This window comes from Giraffa tippelskirchi, chromosome 2 (genome assembly GCF_054371585.1).
Source record: "Giraffa tippelskirchi isolate mGirTip1 chromosome 2, T2T-mGirTip1v1.2.pri, whole genome shotgun sequence".
NCBI lineage: Eukaryota > Metazoa > Chordata > Mammalia > Artiodactyla > Giraffidae > Giraffa > Giraffa tippelskirchi.
Window position 1 is genome coordinate 71,207,632 of NC_137276.1, and position 10,217 is coordinate 71,217,848.

General features: G+C 38.4%; 1 long non-coding RNA gene across 1 annotated transcript; it reads left to right on the forward strand.

The window, feature by feature from the left end:
- The first annotated feature begins 4,339 nt into the window (after positions 1–4,339).
- LOC145539769 (uncharacterized) lies at positions 4,340–9,428 on the forward strand. Its single transcript, XR_014077943.1, has 2 exons — positions 4,340–5,745; positions 5,838–9,428. It is a non-coding gene; the product is annotated as an uncharacterized LOC145539769 (long non-coding RNA).
- The last annotated feature ends 789 nt before the right edge of the window (positions 9,429–10,217 follow it).

Below are 10,217 nucleotides of genomic sequence, written 5' to 3' on the forward strand. Positions count from 1 at the left end.
AGCTCTTATTCCTATATTTTTCTTTCTGTACTGTGGATTAATACATTAAAACTCATACAATGTATCAGACAATTATAATATAAGAGGTATATTCTGCAGGTAGGACAACAACCCATATGCCGTGATGATTAGCTGTATCCTCTTTCCACTAAACCACACCTTTTCATTTCTCACACAGCTCCTCTGATCATGGAATTCTCTGGGCAAGAATACTGGAGTGGGTAGCCTTTCCCTTCTCCATTTAATTTAATAGTTAACTAAAATCATTTCACTAAAATAGAGGAAGTTGTTTCTAAAGGGGGAGAAAATAATTTCAGATCTTGGTACAGTGTTAGAGATTACAACACATCTGAGTAGAGGGCTCTGTGTAATTGATGACAGTGTAAGATCAGAGGTATTTGGTGGTCCAGGGGCAACGTGCCAGACCAACCTTATCTATTAAAAATGTTGCTTAGGGTCAGCCCTGCATTTCAATGACAAAACTGGAAGCTTTCCCTTTTCTGTTTCCTTTAATTTTTAAATTTAGCTATGATATTTCCTGCTTCTAGATCCCCAAACTGAAGGCCAACACTATTTGTATTTCTAATTTTCTATAACTGATAGATTAAATTAACCTTTGTGGATCAATATAGGGACACAACCACTATGTATAACCTTGGTTCTATGTAACAATTCATTTCTAGGTTCTGATGATCCATTCTAATGTGAACTGTTCTTTCTGTTTCCTGTGTAATCCCATTCTGTTCTTAATTCAGAGATGAACTTGCAAATTCTTAAAACTGGACTTAAAATTTAAGTGGACTTAAAATTCTTTAGTTTTCTGATTGAATTCTTAACTTCTGATAATCTCTTATTGGCTTTCTGCCTGGTAAAAGAAAGATTAAGGGAAAAGAAATGACTGTGGTGAGGTTAGGAGTGCTTTATACCAAATAATTCTGGTTCTTCCCTTGTACACATTTCAGGATTGCACTTCTTTTTTTTTTTTTTTTTCCAGTAGACTTTCATTTTTGTTTCATAACAATATTATATTAGCATTATGAGGTTCATATATATTATGGGTTGTAAAATTTGAAGAGAAGATTATAATAAACTAGAATTCCAATTTAAAAGGATCAGTTTGCTTTATGCCAGAAAACTCTTTCTATTAATATCCCATCAGAAACTTCACTCTGAAATTTTATATTAATAACACTGAATAATATTTTAGAAACTAATAGTATAAAAAATACCACTGACCTTGAACAATGCAGGTCTGAGGGATGCTGACCAACCACCCAATCAAAAATCTGAAAATCTGGGAATAATTTACAGTTAGTCCTCTATACCTGTGTTTCTGCATCCATGGATTCAGCCGACTACTGGATTGTGTAATACTCGACCTATTTACTGAAAAACGTAAGTGGACCTGCACAGTTCAAATCCATATCATTCAAGGGTCCACTCCTACAGTATATTTAACAATGAGTATCATCTCAAAAGAAAATATTTGTTAAAAATCTCAATTATCATAATAGGATTGCACTTCTTTTTTTTCTTTGAAGTTAGCTATGGTCATGTGACTTGCTTTGGATGGTGAAATAAGTAGTAGTGGGATCTGGGTAGAAGTCTGGAGAGCTGTTCTGTGATTTGCCATGTTGTTTCCTTTTGTCAGGGGGACTGCCAAGGCCCTAGGGTGGGGCCTGCTCCATCAAGCCCCATCACCAATCTCCAAAGAACATGCAACATGAGGGAGAAATTAACTTTTGTTGTGTTATGCCCCTGAGATGGGGGTGGGGTAGGGGAGGTGATTTGTTATTGACATGAACTCGTCTGTCTTGTCTAAATTCTACATTGTCAAAATTATAAAACTAACTAAAGAAAGAGTCATCAAACTTGATAGCTTGATAGAAAAAAAAAAAAACACTCCTCTCCACAAAATAAATAGAAACAGACACAAAATTCACCTTGGTAATCAGAACCATAAAACCCTTCAATGTTATCCTCTTGGAGTTAGAAGTAGTTCAATGCTTATATGGTCAGTTAAAGAAAGATAGGTGAAGGGACTGCATTGATGTTTTGTTGCATATCAGTTACTGTGGCTGTTGCTGCTGCTGCTAAGTCACTTCAGTCTTGTCCAACTCTGTGCGACCCCATAGATGGCAGCCCACCAGGCTCCCTCGTCCCTGGGATTCTCCAGGCAATAACACTGGAGTGGGTTGCCATTTCCTTCTCCAATGCATGAAAGTGAAAAGTGAAAGTGAAGTTGCTCAGTCGTGTCCGACTCTTCGCGACACCATGGACTGCAGCCTACCGGGCTCCTCCATCCATGGGATTTTCCAGGCAAGAGTACTGGAGTGGGGTGCCATTGCCTTCTCCGGTTACTGTGGCAGAGATGTAAATATTCTTTTGAAATCAGAGTGAGATATTTCTTTATTTTGTTTTTTATTTAATATGCTGAGTCAATGTGCCAAACAAACTGCCCTGCTGAGTCGTTTAAAATAAGTTCCTAGCAGGTTTTAGAATCTCTGCACTGTTATACCCTGGGTATGCTAATCTGGGGTGTAGACAAAACTGTAGTCTGCTGAGGGTGGATGATACACAGGGATTCACATAACCTTCAAAGCCCCACCCCCACTTTTTTTTTTGCTCTTATTTTCCAGCCATGCAAATATAAAGATGGTGACTTGGTTAAAAGAAGGAAATGTTGATTAATCACCACAGTTAAAAATTCATGACTTCAATCTGAATATTAACCACATCAAATTCTACTGATTTGAAAGGAGAAAACTCTGTCATTGTCAATCATCGAATGTCAAATGTCTAAAATTGCTTGATGTTATGAGTTTTTTAGCTTAATGGAAAGCCTTACCTTCCTTTTAACCTCTATTTTGGGAAATAGCAACAGAATACATTTCAAAATGAAACCTATATTTCTTCATTGCCATCTTCTAGTTTTGTTTTGTTTTGTTTAACTTTGGACAAACTATTTAAACTCTTCAGCTTCAGTTTTCTCATCTGTGCAGATAAAACCCACTTCACAAAGGGATAGTGTATTCAACACACCAAATCTACTTTTCACCACATAGCAGACATAAAAATGTCTTTTCTTTGTCCTCTCACCCCCAAACATATTCTGATATTATTTAAATTATATTTAGAGTTTAAAAAAAAAACACAGAAATCGCATTTTAAAAATACGATGGCTATGGATTTTGAATTGTTAACATATCTTATTCTAATATATTTAAATTTTTTTCTTAACATTTCCAAATGTTGGACTATGCCTGTCTTTTGAGCAGAAGGAAAATAGCTAACTTGACACCAAAGCAAATTAAATGCAAGTGGATAAATTGTTTTCAGTGTAAAAATATAATCTAAGATAAATACAAAAGCTCTCTTCCTGTAAGCCCCTTTGTCTTATAGCAATTATTCATAAAGCCCTATGCAATAATGGCAGAGTAACGAGTCCATTTCTGTGGAAATTTACTCATTTCTATTCAGCTTGTTGATTCCCAGGGGAATTATGAATTGCTTTCCTAGTTTAAACACGTAGTTCATGAATCTCAAATTTAAAAAAAAAAAATGTAGGAGTTAATAACTACCAGTTTACCTTTATATAGCTAGACAACTGTTAAAACAGTTTGAAAACAAACTGAAGAGATGAAATAGAAAGAAATGAAAAGTGAACTACTTGTTATTTGTGGAAATTCCTGCATTCTCTAAGTAACACTTCCTTTCTAGGATGCAGATAAAATGCAGTTAAGGAGGTTGCAGTGAAAATCTGGGCCACCACTGTGAAACTGTTATTGATTTTTCAGGTGCTCAACTTTGTGCCCTGACCAGCCTCATGTTTTTATGAGACACGAATGGCAAGACTAATTCACAGGGAGTACCAGCAATTCTGAGGACCATGAGCAGCCACAGGATTTATAAATGGCTGGCCCCAAAGCAGGTTACATGTTGTAAAATTTTCTCTTTAAATCCTATAGAAGCACAGTTTCTCTCCAGCTTCCCACAATCCCAGTCACTCCCTCTCATCTTCTACTTGGCTTCCGCACTCATTCACTCTGACTCAGGTCTGAGTATTTGATTTGAACCCCATCTTCCCCTCTTCTCTTCTGTTAACAGGGGAACAAGCATTGATGGCCAGCCTCTGCTCGTTTCCAGATCCCCATCTCCTCTCTGCCACTCAAGTCCTTTGCTCCTGCCATTACTCCCCCTTTTTCCTGTTTCATGAATATCTCATCTTCTGTTTGACTTTGTTTCATTTAGCATAATAAACACGTGTTCTATGTTCTCCCATCTCCATGAAAACAGAATTTCCAGCTTTCCCTTGACCTCACACCCTGCTTCTGTCTCTGTTTTGCTTGGGTGCTTAGTGTCCTCTGCTGAATGCTGGGCAGCCTCTGCCAGGAAATGATGGCAGAGGTTGGCATGAATGACACATGGGCACCAGTAAGATATGAAATAAGCTTTATTGTTCACACATTAAACAACAAAAGGACTCACCAAAGAGAAGTGTTCTGGTTTGGTCCAGAGTGAAGCAAGAGCAAAGTGGAGTGGGTGACATTGGATTTATTGATATGATGGGAGCCTGGAGTAAGCTGGGGTGGACTGAGGGATCTTGAGGGCTGGATGGGGTTTGTGTGGGGTCAACTTTCCCATCTGCACCAAAAGAGGGAGCAAGTGGACTTTCTTATTCAGTCACCTACACTTGGGGCAATAGGGTCAAGGGGGAGTATTGGGGCATAAGAGCTCTCAGAGATCAAACATGATAAATGGAAACTCTCTTTATTCTGATCTTTCCTTCACCCTTCCCCTTCAGTATATCCCCCATAGATATAGGGTATTTTTATATATGGCAAATTTATATCTCCATATAGTTATTTCATATAATTTCCAAGCTAAACTCCAGGTTATTTCAAAGTGCTATATGGACTTCTTATAGAAATCCGAAACTTAGAACTCCCCAAGGAAAGTTAGATTTCCCTTCCAAAATATTTTCAGTCTTCTCTATTTCAGTAAATGACATCACCAAGTTTACATGACTGAAGCCAGAAACCTAGACTCTTGACTGATTATTTCTTCCATTCTCTCACCTTCTACATGTACTCCTTTGGCATGTTTCATTGTTCTGCCCCTCAAAGATGGCTAATCCTACCCATCTATCTATCTTTTCTATAGAATAAACGATCACCAGGTCATCATCCCTTCTTCCCAGGTCTACTATGGGAGCCTCCCAACTCATCTCCACCTTTCCACTCTTTCTCTGCCAATCCAGCCTTTCAGAGTAGTCAGAGGGATATTTAAGCAATAAATCAGATCATGTAACTCTCCTGCTTAAATCTCCCCAGTGGCTTACCAATGTACACAGAGTAAATTCCAGAGTCTGTATCATACCACATACAGTGCCCTCTGTGTGGCTGAAATGATTGGGTGATTATTCTGCATTGTACACTATTCTGAGGGCTTTCCAGGTACTCATTTATTGAATCTTCACACCAGAACTGTGACGTAAATATTACTATATCCATTTTAGCAGAGGAAATGAACTATGGGGGATGTTGAGGATCCTGCCTAAGGAGGCACAGCTAAGTGGTGGATCTGGATTCAAATGCAGACCACTTGACTCCAGCATTCATCCTGAACCACCACATATGACTGCTTCTTGTGAGCAAAGGCATGGATGAAGAAATAAGGCATGAAATGAATGGTCATTCAACTATCCCTAAACTGATCCAGAGAAGCAAAACCCCTGCTTCACAGGTCAGGACTGAGAAGCTTTGGCAACTCTCTGCAGCACAATTTTTATGGCCTGGGTTTTAGCCTGACTGATATTTTCCTTCTTTTCTTTCAAGCATACCGTCAGCATAGAGGCTTGTGGATTCCAGCCTGAGAGTGTTGTGCTGCTTGCAATTGGCATGGGGAGCATAGCAATGATAACGTGAGATCCAGCATATAGCAGTGTGTCATGTATCTGCCATGGGCAATTAGCAGAATTGAATCCACCTTCCTTGTCTACATATAAAGTTCTACTTTTGTGGCCAGCACTAATTTTTTTTGCACTTCCACAGTTCATTCTTCTGGTCATGCCAGTAAATCATTAATATTGAGTCCTGTTCTGTACAGGACAAAGTGTGGGATACAGATTGAACTAGAACTAGTTTCTGCCCTGAAGATAAGAGGAAGAGACAGAAACTTTTATACTAAATATAACAAAAGTCAGTTCATGGAAATGTTATTAAAATTGCACAAAAAGTTGTCAGAGCTCAGAGGAGAGAGGGATTAATTTTTCTAGAGGTAATGCAGTGGTTTCATGGAGTAGGTGATGGGCATTTACGAATTCAACAAATATTTATTGAATTCTTATTGTATTTTTGGCTCTGGACTGGGTGCATCATCCTTTTCATAAGATTTATCAATTTAAATCAGATAAGCAAAGAAAAGGTCATCTCTTGACTGTAGTCAATATTTATTTCCCAAGACTGAGAAAATTTTGTCTAATTTGGTAATCCTACTTGCTTACAACACCCTCCTATCTTCATGGTATGTGTGTGTGTGGTTAGTCAGTCAGTCCTGTCTGACTCTTTGTGACCCCATGGACTATAGCCTGCCAGGTTCCTCTGTTCATGGTATTCTCCCAAGCAAGAATACTAGAGTGGGTCAGTTCAGTTCAGTCGCTCAGTCATGTCCAACTCTTTGTGACCCCATGGACTGCAGCACACCAGGCCTCCCTGTCCATCACCAACTCCCAGAACATGCTCAAACTCATGCCCATTGAGTCAGTGATGCCATCCAACCATCTCATCCTCTGCTGTCCCCTTCTCCTCCTGCCTTCAATCTTTCCCAGCATCAGGGTCTTTTCCAATGAGCCAGTTCTTCACATTAGGTGGCCAAAATATTGGCACTTCAGCTTCAGCATCAGTCCTTCCAAAGAATATTCAGGATTGATTTCCTTTAGGATTGAGTGGTTTGATCTCCTTGCTGTTCAAGGAACTCTCAAAAGTCTTCTCCAACACCACAGTTCAAAAGCATCCCCTTTTCCAGAGGATCTTCCTGACCTGGGGGTGGAACCAGGGTCTTCAGCATTGCAGATTGATTCTTTACCATCTGAGCCACCAGAAAAGTCTCTGTCTTGTTGGGGAAAGGCAGAAATGAGAAAGGATGGAGTCAGTTGCTTTTGCTCTGTTTTGGAGAGTGATGTCTAGGAACAACTGCTCTTGATCATCAGATAGTGAGACTATAAATACACATGCGAAATTCTGGAGATTCTTGCTAGGACGTGAAATTATAATTGTTACAGTAAAATAATCCTGTATGCAGGCTTTGAAACATTTTGAAAATAGTTTCTTTTGAAAATTTGTTTAGTGTTTTCTTCTTATTAAATGAATAATTTGCATTTCCTCCAAACGTCTTCCAGTATATTTCATAATTGCATAGTACCTTTGAGTAGTTGAAATGAGAAACATCTGCTATGCTGTGCTTTTGAACTAGACATAGTAGTTATTCTGGGAAGAAGTCAGGAGATAAAAAACAAAATAACTGCTAAGACAAAAGAATAAGTTTTAAAAAAGAAAGCTGGTGTGTGATACACTTAGAATATCATTCACATCAAACTCCTGACCTTCAAAAAATCTTTGATTTTGTTGTACACTGCTGGGTTTGGAGTGGGGAAGAGAAGATACAGGGAAGATGTTTGAAGAGTCTTATAAGTGCTGTTTTTGGAGATAATCTAACAGAGAGCACTGTTGCTTCAGTTCCTAATTTCTAGGTTCATTTGTTCAGATATGATAGTCCTAGATTTATGATGTTGATTTAGCTCAGCTCGCCTGATTGGCATGATATCCTCCTCCAGCCTCATCAGCCTGAAAAGAGTGTTCATGGGCATGCATGGTTTGGTATAGTTCAAAAACTTTTAAGAAACTTAAATTTTCTGGATGATACACCTGCCCTTCTCTATGAAATTCATTTTACCTGTCCCTACAAGTATCTGTGGGGTGGTCAGGAATAATAAAAATACAATCCATAGAGTGTAACATTAAATGCTATGAATTGGTTCTGAACACTTTGGATTCGGAAAAATCTAACTTCGAATTCTGTGAATGTTCTCACTTGTAGTGTGAACTTGGGCAAGTTATTTAATGTCTCTAAACCTTAGTTTCTTTATGTACACACTGAGACAAAGATCTTACAGTGATGAGAAGATAAAACAAGATAATCTATATAAAGTAGCATTTGTCATATGGTTAGTTCTTTGTCCAGCAGAGGGAAAAGTGTAGTGACAAGTAATCCTGGGCTCAGAATCAACCCTGATCATTTCTACTGATGGTCCTAGTTAGCCTGGCTGAGTGGGGAGAGTGACACCATGTCATGCCACTTAGATCCCTCTTAAGGAACTTGACACTTACACCTAAGTGGTTGGCAGTGCTGACTGCTGACAGCTCAGAACTACATCCCTTTCTGAGAATTGCCCTCTAATGAAAAAGGTTGCTTACTTGAGGTTATTCCCCTCTCTGGAAGCAGCCCATATCCAGCAACTAGTCACTATTGGGCAGTACTAAAGCCCATTCTCCTTGCCTCAATAAAAACACCCTTGAAAGACTTCCAAATTTTAGAAATTTTTGAGTGATTGACTGAGGCAACTGTTGCAAACTGCATCTCCATTTGTCTTCTCCCTCTGTTCAACCCTGTTTCCCTTGCTTCCTAAGGGTTGTTCCTGAGAACACATCCCATTAAGCCTTCTGCATGCATATCTCGGCATCTTAGAATTTCTTTGTTCAGGACACCTAGAGAGACAGGAGGCACTTCCATCTTCCCACACCATTTTGTGTTACATTGTTTTTGAGGGAAGGGATATAAATTTCCAGAGGTGGAGCTTCCCAGAGATAGCTGAGGGCATTTGGTGATAACTACAGTCTACAGATGACTATTTTGTTGGTATTATCAAAATGGTCTTTTTCCTTCCTCTGTATATTTCAGGCTTCCCCAAGCTTTTCTGTATTTTTTGTCCACACAGTTTAGTTCACTCTAGATTAATTCCCTGCTTTTCTTCCTCTACCTGGGTCATCAGAGCTAGGAGCTAGACAGAAGACAGCGGCTCCTGGCATCAATTCCACATGTTCCTTCATCCCACTGTCCTTTAAGAGAAAGTGACAGACACTTTACTAAGACAGCATATAAAGAACAGAATGAAGAAATGGAATCCGAGTCCCTAAAAGACTGCCTGTCTGTTGGGCTCTGACTTTGAAGTGGCTTGAGTATTACTTGGCAGGACCACAATAGACTTTTGAAATGACAAAGAAGGAAGCTCACATTTGTTAAAGCTGTAACTAGCTTGAATCAATGCCAGACTGCCAAAGTTTGGCTAACTTTAGGCTACTTCCAGGTCTTCTGGCCTCAGAGGTTTTCCCTGATAAATAAATAAAATATTTTATTCATTTTAAAATAAATCATAAGCAAATTCTTGTCAATTGCTCCTTCACCATATGCAGGACACTGCTTCTGTCATTCTTACCTTTGGAAAGAACTATTTCTGCCTTATAAAAGTCTTGGGTTTGGCTGGAGTCACAAGAGATATTGCATAAAACTTCAGCCACACAATTTCAAATGTTCTGAAGTTAATTCTAAAATCAAGATAGTTTTCAAATCGTATGACAGGCAAGCCATAATCACCATGTACTGTAACTGTCTTGGAACACAACCTTTACAAGGTGAGCAGACTTTTTAGTATTGCAGTTGACTCAAGTGAATATTCTTACATTTTACATTTTTTCTCTCTCTCTTTTTTTTGAACATTCTTGAATAACCTAGTTTGTTTTCTAGACAATTAAATACAAAGTGAGTGAAATGTTATAGTCAGTGTCTAGTTTGATGAATGTCCTCCCATGAATAATACCAAATGTCAGGGGGAAAAGTCTGTTCTCATATAGCAGCATTTTCCTTTGGTAATCCGCCTCACAAAATCTATCAGCAAGTATTGGACTCTTAAGTCTTTCTAAGTGTTATATATTATGGAAAGTAGAAAAGTTATTAAACTTGTGCCCATAGGGAGATATGAATCATAAAAATTCAATCAACTAGAATTAAAAGCTTCGGATTTTATATAATTTATGTTGAGATGAGCAACACTAAAAACATAAATGTATTAAAACCAAAAAACAGTAAATGAAGTCATCTTTAGCTTTCAGAATAGTTTGTATTTGAGAACATTCCTAACTGTAAAGGAATGAATTATAAGT